Source organism: Cupressus sempervirens, chromosome 3, assembly GCF_028749045.1.
Source record: "Cupressus sempervirens isolate cs-2001-9-10 chromosome 3, ASM2874904v1, whole genome shotgun sequence".
In the NCBI taxonomy this organism is placed as follows: domain Eukaryota; kingdom Viridiplantae; phylum Streptophyta; class Pinopsida; order Cupressales; family Cupressaceae; genus Cupressus; species Cupressus sempervirens.
In genome coordinates this window covers 870871913-870883090 of record NC_143120.1, presented here as the reverse complement: position 1 = coordinate 870883090, position 11178 = coordinate 870871913, and the positions used below count along the sequence as shown (strand labels likewise).

At 39.8% G+C, this 11178-nt stretch overlaps 1 protein-coding gene across 9 annotated transcripts in view; it reads left to right on the top strand.

Annotated features, from left to right (window-relative positions):
- Positions 1 to 8821: 8821 nt before the first annotated feature.
- Positions 8822 to 11178, top strand: part of LOC149569560 (uncharacterized) — a 57001-nt gene continuing 54644 nt past the window's right edge. For 5 of the 9 annotated variants that reach the window (XR_016362768.1, XR_016362766.1, XR_016362770.1 and 2 more), the window contains exon 1: positions 8822 to 8931. The gene's annotated coding sequence lies outside the window, so the exon portion shown is untranslated. The remainder of the gene's footprint in view (positions 8932 to 11178) is intronic. The other 4 variants (XR_016362773.1, XR_016362771.1, XR_016362772.1 and 1 more) reach the window with 1 other exon arrangement.

Genomic DNA, 11178 nt, shown 5'->3' with positions numbered 1-11178 from the left:
TTTTACAGGGAAACCTTATCTATTGACACTGTTGAAAATTTTAGTGATGTGTGGTGTGAAAGTTTCAACACCCCATTTTAAATATTCAGCTTGAAGCCCATCTATATCTTGCGCTTTACCGGCAGCTAACCTCCTTATGCCTTGGATAATATCATTTTCGCTGAATAACTCCGCTATAGGCCCTGTTTCCATGGTTCTACGTTCTCCTAGATCACACTTGTAGAGAGTCTTGGCATATTCCAGCCATTTGGTTCCTGTTATGTTGTTCTCTAACTGAGTTTTTCTCTGTTGAAGTTCTTTCCAAAACTTTCTAGGGTTGTTTTTACCAAGATTAATCAACTCGATTCTTCTCTTATTTACATACTCTCCTTTCTTCTTTTTAATCAGTTGATCATACTCCTTTCTACTCTCTTTATTTATGTTCTTTTTCCAATTTCTTTTTGCTGTTTTGCATTCTTCATCAAACCACAGATTAGCCGGAAAAGTGTTCTTGGCTTCTCTAGTGGCCTTAGATCTTTTACACTCCTCCAATGCTTTAATGATAGTAAGAACAAGATTATCTTTGTCCATGAAATGTTGTTTATCAGACTCGGGATGGTGTTCCAGAACTCTAGACAGTCGCAAAAGAGAGTTTTGGAAAGTAGCACGATTTTCGTGTGTCATTAAAACTTTGCCAATTGGAATCCTCTTCCTCTTTTGTAAAGGTTTTGGGACAATATGTTGATCTTTAAACTGAGTGGCCACCCTTATCAAAATGGGGTTATGATCAGATTTTAGCTCCATGGGGCAGTCCTCTATCTCAAAGTTAATTATCTTTGGGACATATTCTTGCGAGCATATTACATAGTCAACAACACTTTGTCCATTGTATCTTTTGCATGTGATTCCACCTGATTTAGGCCACTTTTCCAAACCGTTACATATGACCATGTTATATAGGCAACATAAACTTAGTAATTTAGCACCAAAATGATTAATCTTTCCCATGCTATCCTGCAAAGATCTTTCCCATTTTTGTGTCCCTTCTTCTTCAAGCCAAACTAGGTTTCTGTTTTCACTGTAACTCTCCTTAAGATTGAGAGTTTGGTTGTTTCCTGTTCTAGCATTGAAATCCCCTATTATCATTATTTCCCCTAGAGAGCTAAAGGTTGCTATGTCTTTTTTGAGTGCAGCAAAAGGGTCTTCTCGATCCAATCTATGCTTTTTATACATTTTTGAGCCTTTTGGGGCGAAGTAACAGACAACCACCCTCATAGTAATCTGATTCTCCATTATTTTAATCCAAATATACTACTTGTTTACATCTTCTTTCTCTAAGTTTACAAATCTGCTCCAAGTTTCTTTTATTAGAACGGTGATGCCTCCATGCCCCTTACGATTATCTATCTTCTCATTCCACAGTGATACCTTTTTATACCCTTCAAAATTTGGAACCCTACATCCATCATGCTCATGTGTCTCGGTAAGCATAATAATGTCATTATCTTTAGCTATCGACCCTAACCCAGGTCCTCTTCTCCAAGGATAACCTCTGCAGTTCCAACTAACTATAGTTAAATGTTCCTAGGTGGGCTCGAGTTCCTATTTATTGTTTGTGATTTTGTCATTAATTTGGGCTTTGCCATTTTGTAGCCACGCCCACTTGCCATTTTCTCTCACTGTTTTCACTTTTTTCCATTCCTTCCTCCTTTCTTCTTGCTGAGTTACGGTGAGGTCATCATCAAGATATATGTGTGTGCCTTTAAGAAACTTCCTCTTGCTGAAAATGTTGTTTTTATCTCCTGTATTCGTCATTGTCACTCTAACATGTCTGTCTTTGCCTCCTCTAATCCATTTTCCGATTCTTTGTGCTTGTATGGTTGTTCCATGCTAGTCTAATTGATCTTTAAAGAAGTCTTTAACTAAATCCTTTGTTTTCTCCTGTTCTCCATAGTCTCGTAGTCCTTTGATGATAATATTTGCTGCTTTCTCATTTCTTTCTTTTTCCTCTCTAATCTGTCTCCGAACTTGCTTTTCTATGTTGTCAATAGAAGTGTTTGTTGGTCCCTTTACTATGTTAGCCCATGATCTAACTTCTTCAATTTGTTCTCTGAGTTGATTCTCTTTTATTTCCATATTGGCCATGGCATCTTGTATATTTTTCATTTGCGGAGTTTCATTTTTTTCGTAGCCTCTCCTTCTCCTAAAGTACTTGCTGCTGTCCTCTTTTCTCCTACTTCTTTCTTTAACAATATTAATTCATACTCTCCTTTTTCCATATTAAATTGCAATTTTTGAATTTTTTCTCTAAGTGATTTGACCTCCGCTGCCAATTTCCAGTTATCCTCAGTAACTCTTTTCATTGTGATACTTTCTATCTGGCTCCTCTCTTCAAGCGCCCACACCCTCTCCTTCATAGCTACCAAATCGTTTACAAAGATGTCTGGATACCATGTCATAGGTGTCCTTGTCGGGCTGTAATTATTTGGTAGCCCATCTTCCACTGTGTCTATCACCTGAGAATTATCTGTCTTCTCTTTACCGTTAATATCTTTAATATTATCAAACTGCTTAATTGTTTCAGAGATTTCAGTCAGCCTCAAATTTATTTCTGCCTCCCTTGAGCTGTCTGAGGTATGTGGAATCGGTTTCGGAAGTGAAGCTGCTAACTTCCCTCTTTTTGCATTTTTAAACTTTCGTATCTTTCTCCGCCTAATTATTCTTTTATATTGCTTGGCATTCACATAGGTGTAGTTTCCTCCTGTGGGTGGTCCACTAGCTTGTGAGAAGCTCAAAGTGTTTGTGGATAAATTACCATTTGTCCCTCCAAGATTGAATGAACTTGCGTGTCCGGCTGAGGGTCCTGGAAGAATGAGGAAACTCCCTTGATTTCACTTGATGATGCTGTTGTGCATTAAACTATCCCCGTATGTCAGGACCAAGCCATTGTTATCAGAAATGTCATTGTGTTTCGTAGTTTCTCCCAGATTAGTTTGTTGTTCTGCTGTTACAGGTGCCCTAACTATCAGATTCTCTGCCACCCTGTTATTGACAGATCCTGTGGTTTGCAAGGTGGACCCACCTAGTTCTAGTTGTGTCTCTATTATCTTTGGTTGGTCAATCAATGATACTTGTACAAGTATCTTCTCTGCAGGTGTTTCTGTGATTTCCTCATTTGTTCCTTCCATGGGGGCACACTGGTGCCTTGATATATATTCTCTATGTTGTTTTACCATTGTAAATTTACCAAAGCTAGGAGCAATAATAAAAGAAGCCCAAACAGGTGTACACTGAAATGTAAGAAGTAAAAATAAGGAAAAAGACATACTTGAGATTTACCTCTGGAAGCCCGCAAATATGGACCCACTAGTAATAACAAAGCCTTTATCACTGGATGGCTGGGCCCACTGGTTGCCAAGACTGCCGACCAAACCAAATCTGCCCACTCTACGCCTATGAAACGCTTATGTCTCCCAACAAGAGTAATTTCTGATGCCAGTAATAGAATTTTTTCACGCCAAAAGTGAGGTTAACTCAAAGATAGATAGATAGATAAAATTTTAACATCCACGAGGCCAAAAATAGCCTATGGGACAGCAAGACAACTCAAGCAGACTTAAGTAGCGCTGTTCGCCTCTTGTGTAGACTAATGATGAGCCCCCCCAATTGCTCAATGTACTCTTCGTTGAACAGGTTATGCCAAGAACTGTCACATATAGTATCCGCAAACTTATCCCTGCTATCCTTGTAGGCCTCACATTCTAGAATAAAGTGCTGTTCAGTTTCCACTTTCCCAGAATTGCAAAATTTGCAAATTCTCTCTTCCCAAGCCTCCTTTGGCCTCTTCCAACGCCCGGTCTCACAACGAAGTTGGTGAGAGTTGGTTCTCAGCTGAGCAATAAGAATTTTAGCTCTCCAAGAAATGTTGGCTCCTATGTACACTTTTTCGAGTTGATCACAAGTGGGGTTGAACTCATTTATATAATATAGTTTCTTCCTCCCAATCTCGCTTCCCCAATTTCTCTTGTAGAATTTCTCCATAACAAAGACCTTTATTTCTTTATTACTTGTGGGGCACATATTGAAATGAATATTCCATTTACTCATCCACTTGATGTTTTGTTGCATCCATGTCCTTTTTCGCTTACATAGTGTGTCACTAAAGACAACTTTCGGCCATCTATCCTCTTCCATTTTTTCGATTCTTTTTAGATAGCTTAAAAGGCGAACCATAGCAAGTGCCTCAATAGGCGCAGCCCCCATTTCACTTAGCATGATGTCATATGGAACAGTGCTTTTAATTTTAAACTTGCTTGTAATCAAGCGCTTTTGGATTCCTTCGATTTGTTTCCATTGTGCTATAGTAGTGCTGTTGGCCCATAATTCACACCCATAAAGAACAACTGGCAGCACAAGAAGACCAAACAAGGTTTGAATAGTTTTCCAATCCCATAACTCCGCTTCACGACACCTATTCTGAAGAGCGTAGAAAGCCTTCCATCCACCTAATGTCCTTTTATACCTGCAGCTAGACCAGCTTAGTTTTTTGTTGAAATCGATGCCAAGGTATTTATATTCCGCAACTTCTTCGAGAACACTTCCATTGTAATAAAATTCATGTTGATGCTGTTTTTTATTATCAGAGAAAATCATAACCTTGGTTTTGCTGATATTGACTTGCATCCCCACCATTCTACAAAAGCGCTCAAGAGAAGATAGATGGTCTTGCAAACCACAAGCAGATTTGGCAATTAAAATGAGGTCGTCTGCATATAGGAGTAGCTTTATAACAAATTCCCCTAGCTGAATGCCTTCACGCTCTTGCGTGTTTAACCACTCTTCCAGTTTGTCAATATATAAACCAAATAAAGTAGGGGATAAAGGGCAGCCCTGTTTGACCCCGATATCGCTCCTAAAACATTCTGAAATGCCATCTGAAGTTCTGATTTTGACTTTCACCTCTTCGTACATTCTATGAGCAGCAGCTCTGAGATGCCTAGGAATCCCCAATTCTTCCATCCTCAACCAAAGCTTGTCTCTTGGAACGGTATCAAAAGCCTTTTTGAAGTCAACAAAGCAACAAAAAACCTCTTTTTTTTTCTCCCACTCTTTTTCAATAATGTGTCTCAGAGTGACACAGTGATCCACTGTCGAGTGCTTTGGCCTAAAACCAGCTTGCCCTTTAGTACGTTTATGATTTTCTTCTGCCCATTTGCTGATCCTAGTTTCTATCATACTGCCAAAAAGTTTAGCAAAGAGGGGATTGATCATTATAGTCCTGTAGTTGGAGGGATTGTTAACATCACCACTCTTAAAAAGTGGTATTGCAAGGCTGATTGTCCAATCTTTCGGAAACCCTTCCTGGCAGATTTTGTTGAAGATTTCAGTGATGTGCGGTGCAAGAGTTTTCATACCCCACTTCAAATATTCAGCTTGAAGCGCAACAAGGTCTTTTGCTTTGCCTCCACCCAACTTCTTAATCCCTGTCTCTATCTCTTGCACAGTAAAAATATTTGTGGTATCATTGACCAAAGGTGGCTGTCCCACTCCACCCTCTTGTTCATAAAGTTTCTTAGCATAATCAAACCATTGGGTGGCAGTAATATTATTTTCAGTTTGCTTCCTCCTTGGTTGGAGTTCTTTCCAAAAACGTTTGGGGTTATTTCTGCCTAAGAAAATTAGCTCCTCTCTCCTTGTGGACATAAAATCGATTTTTTTCTTCTTTAGGATCTGTTTGTAGGTCTTAATGTCAAGGTTAGTTTTATTTGACTCCCTTAGATTTCTCCTAGCCCTCTTGCATTCCTTATCAAACCATGCATTGGCTGGAAAACAATTAGTTTCAGATTTTCTATTTTTTGCTCTCTTGCATTTTGAAAGAGCCTTGTGAATCAGATTTGATAAATCATGACTATTAACACCATGCTTATACATAGGGTGTCCCATACAAAGTTCCTCAAGAGCAGCCCTGAAAGTGTTACTATTTTCTGAAGTTAACAAAATTCTGCCCTGAGAAGGTGGGTGTTGAGGGCCTTGGATTTTTGCCCCAATCCGTCTATCCTTTGCCCAATACAAATTTACGTACAGTGGTCTATGATCTGATTTGAGATCCCAAATGTGCTCTCCAATTTCAACTTCTTCAATATTGTTATACAAATGCTGCGAACAAATTACATAGTCTACCACACTTGCCCCGTTGTATGTGTTGCAAGTGAAATTGCCTGACTTAGCCCATCTAGCCAAACCATTACAGATTATTAGATCAAATGTGCCACACAAAGTGATCAATTCTTCCCCAAAATGATTGCAGCCTTTAGCATCTTCGGATATTCTATCCCATGGATGATTTCTCTCTTCTGTGAGCCAAATAGGGTTATCATTTACTTCGGAGCTGAAAATACTTGCTTGCCAATTTTCTGTCCTAGCATTGAAATCTCCAACGAGAAGGACATCCCCACGTTGTGAAAAAACAACAACATCTTTCTTTAACGTAGCATAAGGGTCATTGTGATCTAAACCACACTTTTTATAAATTTTAGATACTTGTGGAGCAAAGTAACAAGCTGCAATCCTGAGAAGAGTGTTATTTTCCACGATTTTGAGCCATATAAATTGTTTATTAGAATCAGTCTTTTCCAGCTGAATGACACGACCTTCTTTTTCTTTTACTAGAACCATTATACCTCCATAACCTTTACCATTTCCCGCTGCCTCATTCCACACTGCCATCTTCCAGTAGCCTTCAAACAATGGGGTCTTACATCCCTCATGTTCATGTGTCTCTATGAGACAAATAATGTCTTTGCCTTCCGCAATAGGCCCTAACCCAGGCCCACGTCTCCACGGATAACCTCTACAATTCCAACAAACTAAACTTAAGGACGCCTGGGTTAAGCTTGATTGCTATTTATTTTGATGCGAAAGACTCAAAGTTGAGTTATTATCGCTAGGTGTGATTATGGATCTTGTTGTATCGCTGCTTGTTAAGGTGTTTGCTGTTGCACCTTTGTTGCCTTCTTGCTGCCCTTCATTGTAGCGGTGGCCAAAATGAGCAATAACTGCTTTTCCCTTGAACATCCAAGCTCTTTTGCCTTCATTTCTAGCTGTTCTGATTTTTTTGATTTCCATCCTTCTTTCTACTTGCTGTCTCATAGTTAAATCCTCCTCTAAAACGAAGCAAGAACCCCACAAAAGCTGTTTTTTGTTAAGTAGATTTTGTTTGTCGCTAATGCTGAGCATGACTACCTTGATTGGCCTATTTCTCTCAGCGTGTGGTTTGCCAACCCTCCAAGCTTGGCAGATTTGTCCTTGCCACAATAGCACATCTTGTAGGAAATCCCTCGTTAGGTCAAGGGTATGTTCGCCTTCCCCATAGTCTTTTATCCCCTTGATAATTATATTGGATGCCCTAAGCTGCCTTTCCTTGACCTCTTTGTCTTGCGTGTTCACACGAATCTTTGCCTCTTCTCTTGCCATATCAGGGTGTTTGCTGTTTTTGTCCCAAGTTTTGGTGACTTCTGCAAAACTCCTTCTCTTCTCTTCACCATCTGCCTTTCCTAGCAAACTAGTGTGAAGAATCGTTTTCTCCTTATTATGAGATGACTCGGTATTTGCTGTGACCTTGTTTGTTTCCAATGTCACATTCAGGTTTTTCCATTCATCTTTCATATTCTGCCATTCAAGCTTCCCGGCTAAAAGTGTTTCTTGCAACGTTGAGATTTGAGCTTTTAAAGTGTTGTTATCATCTGCAAGAGTTTTATTTGTTGCAATTAGCACCTGTATATTGCGGTAACTTTCTTGCTCCTTAGCCTCTAGGAGCTCCAACCTCCTCTTGGCCCTCAAAAGTTCTTGCACATAAAGATCTGGGCACCAAGCGAGAGGTGTGGAGGTAGGGCTGTAACTGACAGACTCATCGAAGTTATTACTACCATACAGATGACTGTCACCACTTAAGTGTGGAGGAGGGCATATTTTGACTTGTTTATGCAATCTCTGCCCGTGTTTTTGCTTGTCCTGTGACCCTTTCATACGAGCAAGTCTACGTTTTAAAATGCCCTTGAACTGTTTAACATTGACCCAGATATATTTTCCTGTCTTGCCAAGTGATGCCATTTTGACTTGCCCTAAATGGTTAGTTTCAAAGTGTACCATAATTTCTTGACCGTTTTTTACCAATGAGATGGTTTGTTTTTCCATGGTTTGTATATCCACCGTTTGTTTTCTCATTTGTGTATCCTCAATTTGTTTTTCCATTGATCAAAAGAAAGAAGGGCGAAACAAAAGCTAACAAGAGCAAATATATAAAACAAAACCAAAAAGTGCACCTTGAAACCCCTGGCTTAAGGCCTGCCACTATCTTGCTGTGGGCTGGCCCCAGTCTTCGTTTTACCCTTGGAAACGGGCCTACCTAAGATCTGAACCCTGTCTGGTATTGTGTCTGCTGCCTTGGTCCCACTGTTTCTTACAGAAGCGCCCACGCTGTTTCTTGTTATTTCAAACAGCATGCGTCATTTCAAACGCCAATATTCTTCTAGTGTACCCCAACAGCAGCGTTCCGCCCAAAATGTTCTCTGATCTGTATACGAAATTTTCTACCCGCAAGAGACGCTGCTGAGTATCAACGCAACAGAAGAGCGCAAATGTTGCTGCTGGTATTCGTATTTGGGACTTCCCGAGCAACATTAGCTTCTATTGCTGCTGGTATCTGTCAGGGAAGACGAGGCATCTCAGCCCATCTACGAAAAACCACTTCCTATCTACGATAAAGAAGAGAATGATGTTTCCATATGCATACAAAAATTTCTTGTGCATAAGGAAAATTACGAGGACAGGGTGTGACCACCTGTTCCTTCGGCGGGTGTTCTCTTTAAATGAGGCTGACAAAACCGTTGGACGCCTGTGAAAAGCTCCTGATATCCAAACTACATAGCGTTTGCAGAGAATAGATTGAAGCAGGTAAATTGGTTCTTAGCTCGTCTCCTTTTAATCAAATTTGTGCTTTGGTAAGGTTTTGTAATAAAATTCATGCAAACTCTGCGCATTTTTGTCATTGACATCTTTGACAGTGCGACACAATTTGTGCAGAATCTTGTGTTAACTCGCCTTAGTTTCACCGAGTCTTTTTTGGTAATCTGCACGCGGCTGGATCATATTTTGTTGCGTTTAAATCTTTCTGAAGCAATGCTGTTGTTATATTAAAATGAAGACGTTAGTTCTGTGGTTTTATCTAGGGCTTTTTTCTCTGTACATGGTGGACCGAACATAACTGAAAATATATAACAGTAAACGGCATGCATCATCAAAACAACATTCACACAAATATAACACCAGGATTTAAAGTGGAAACCCACTTGGGAAAAACCACCAAATAACATGCTACCACTTTTCAATCTTCTGAAGTGAGCTCAATTAAGAGCAAACCTTGTTAAAGGTTACAAAACACACTGTTAGGTGTGACCTTGTTAAAGTATTTAATCACCCTGTTAGGAGTGGTCTTGTTGGAGGTCTTTAGATCATTCCATTAGAATGTCACCTTGATTAAATGATTTACAATATGACTGTTAGGTCAACCTTGATTAGAGGATTTTACTACCACAATGGTTAAAAAGTAACATCTAGGTTTGATCTGATAAAATACAACTCACTTTGCAAATTCAAATCTCCATTTAGCTCATTCATGGTTGATTGACTTGATCTCATCACATGCTCCAGCTCTGATCCACTTGGCAACTTTTTAAGCAATCACTCTTCACCAACTTCTCACTTTTCCTCTGCTACTTTGTTCTTCAAAGGTTCTCCACAAATTTGCCAGTCCAACAACCATAAAACATCTCTCGTGCCTCCTTAAATAGGCAGCTTTGATTTTTTACTGCTTAAACATAACTATAGATCTTAGGATTTGATTAGATTCATTGAATTTGTTCATCATTTTGTCCTTTCTTGAAACTTCTGCAAACTTCTCTTCGAATCCTCACCTTAGATCACTTAACAAACTCAATTCATGCATTAAATACGCCAGCTCATCAATCCTTAACGCTTAACGTGTTTTGATCAATTTGTAAATTCAGCTGTGTTGGCCTCAAATCTCGATTCTTTCACAAACTATTATTTTGCTGACACCCATTCATCACTATGTAGCTCGGTCTTCACTGCGCTCGGTCAATACTACAGCTTTTTCTTTTTCATTCATAAAATTTGATGGGGTTCGAACCTTCAATCTTCAATTCAAGTTTGTGCAACCAAACAAGAGATAAATGGGATTGGATTGTAATTTCCTATTCTCATTCCCCATTTCCATTCCCATTCAAATTTTCCCTTCTAATTCCCAATTCCTATGCCTGCAACCAAACGGGCACTTACTGATGCAGTACAAGGCAGGAAAATTCTCAAAGGAGATGTCTAAGCCCCCAACAAATAACCACACAGCGGAGACACAACAACAATGCAAGATTTGATACTAAATCACAAGACTTTATTCATAGGTATAACTGATTACATGCAATATGCCTGGCTGTAAGGCCTTCTGGGTAAGGGCCAAATACAATAGCAATTACAAAAACAGTTCTGCAAGATCCAACAGGATCCAACTCAAACACTACTCCCAGCTAGCCCAAATCTATACTTTGGAAGAAAACTACCAAGGAAATTTTAACTTGTGCTCACAAGCCCACCAAACAATCTCCTAATTTTCAAGCCGCAGCTACTAGCTCGTCAAAGTTTGCCTCCTCTTCTCCAAGCTGGATGATCATAATGCCTAAAGACTCCACAAAACCCCTACTTATACCCAACTAAGCCACAAGTCAGCCTAGTTCATTACAAATTAAATTAATACCCATACATTAAATATATTGTTGAGCCACAAGTCAGCTACAACACAAATTAAATACCCAAAGTCGGCTCACAACACAAGTTAAATACCCAAAGTCGGCTCACAGACAACTAGACACCTACAGGAACCAAGACCAGACCGAGCATCGGCAAACTCCCAAGCATTGTCAATCTCCCAGTGCATGCCGAACAACCAGTGCATGTTGAGCACAGTATCTGCCGAGAGACCAACATATGCCTAGCAGCCAATACATGCCGAGCACACAGAAGACACCGAGCTCCAACAACGACCGAGCCTCCTTCAATGACTGAGCTCCTCGGCCACAACTACACCCTTCAGCGACCAAGCACCACTGTTTGATGACTGAGTCCACA